Here is a 1,627-nt window from a genome sequence, read left to right as displayed (position 1 = left end):
GAAGTGCGCTGCACTTCCGCTTCCGGGGCCGGGCCCGCCCTAGTGACCCTTGACCCCTCGAGACCTCGTTTCCCCCAAAGTCTGGGAGCAGGGCCAGTGGGTACCAAGGAAGGCTTCCTGGAGGAGGTGGCGACAGGAAATGCTCTAAATCCATTCCGGACCTGTGCAAGATTCTGAGAAGCACAAATGCTCTGAGACTTGGTCCCAGGCACGACTGCACAGGAGCCCTCCCTGACATGTCAGGGCCCAACTGACATTCCCTCTGACGGGCCTGGTGGTGCAGAGACATGTGGGAGGGACTCCCTGCAAACTCCAAGCCATCCTCCAGGCTCTGGTCCTCCCACAGCCATGGACAAGGCCTGCCTCTGTCCTAAGCTCTTGACCAGAAGGAAAGAGGAATGCCTCTTGCCTGCCTGGGGGTGTTACAGAGGTACCTCCCCAAGGGCAGCAGGCCCTCCTCTCTTCCTGAGAATAAGGCTGGCATGTGGCGTGAAAGACTGGCATGCACATACATGCTGCCACCACCCCAAAGCTGGCCATGTCCAATCTGAGAGTCCTAGAATACCAGTGTACTTGCCTAGGAACATGTGCATGGTCGTGGTGGGAGAACCCTTGCCCAGCCCCAGCCCTGTCAATGGCAGGAAGTCTGCCTTCAGTCTTAACTCTGCCCAGAATCCTTATCCTTTTGCTTAGGAGACTGAGACCTCAGTCTTGCTACCCGTACCCTGGGGTCAGCAGAGAGGTGGTGCTTACAGGGGCCACTGCCCAAACAGCACCAGATGAGATGACACAGGTTGAAATTAACCTTTGGAGTCTAAGAGGTTGGACTCTGACCAAAGGCCCCCCTTAGGCCCCCTGCAAGTCCAGGTTGGGAGCCAGCATGGAAGCTCTAGTTTCATGGACGAGATAGTGGGGACATTTACACTTGAGTCAGAGCCTGAACTAGAAGGCAGAAATATTGCCACAACACTTGGACCCTGATATGTATAATGGTGCCATATTTGGTAGCTGGGGATAGGTGGAAGCCTGTGGGCAGTCACAAGAGGGTGAGTGGATGCTTCATTTAGGGACTTCTCTCCCTCCCTGTAGGACCCCAGGATCCTCAGGCTTGCTCTACATTTTCCTGCCTATATATAAGGGTCTGGGCACCCCTAAAGAGAAATACCCAACATACCCTAAGCCTTATCTAGTAACTCTGAGTTTCCCAGAGCCTCAGCACTGAGATCCTCAGTGCCTTCAAAGATAGCCAAGGTATCCAACAATAAATGCAAACTCTCCTGCTCCTCTGGGGTCAGTGCTTCTAGCCCCTCATCCTGTTAGAAAGAAGGGAAGTGTGGAGTCCTAAGGGCCAGGGTCTCCTGGTACAATCAGGAAGTCCCACCTTAGTATGTCCAGTCCCCAGCTGTGGGTGAGCCTTATCTCTGTCCCATCCATGGTTGAGGATTAGCTGCTAATCTCAGGACCAATCTAGCCTCATCTTCTGCCCCACTTGTCTTCCACAGCTTCTCCAAAGCCAGCAGTGTTGGTCTCCCATGTTTAGGTGGTGCCAGGACTGTGTAAACAGAAGCCAGTCCCATGAGGAGGTAGGGCCCAGCCTTCAGGGATGGCATAGTTTTTGGTGTGTCCT

Source organism: Nyctereutes procyonoides, unplaced genomic scaffold, assembly GCF_905146905.1.
Source record: "Nyctereutes procyonoides isolate TBG_1078 unplaced genomic scaffold, NYPRO_anot_genome, whole genome shotgun sequence".
In the NCBI taxonomy this organism is placed as follows: domain Eukaryota; kingdom Metazoa; phylum Chordata; class Mammalia; order Carnivora; family Canidae; genus Nyctereutes; species Nyctereutes procyonoides.
Note: the sequence above shows the minus strand (reverse complement) of the source record.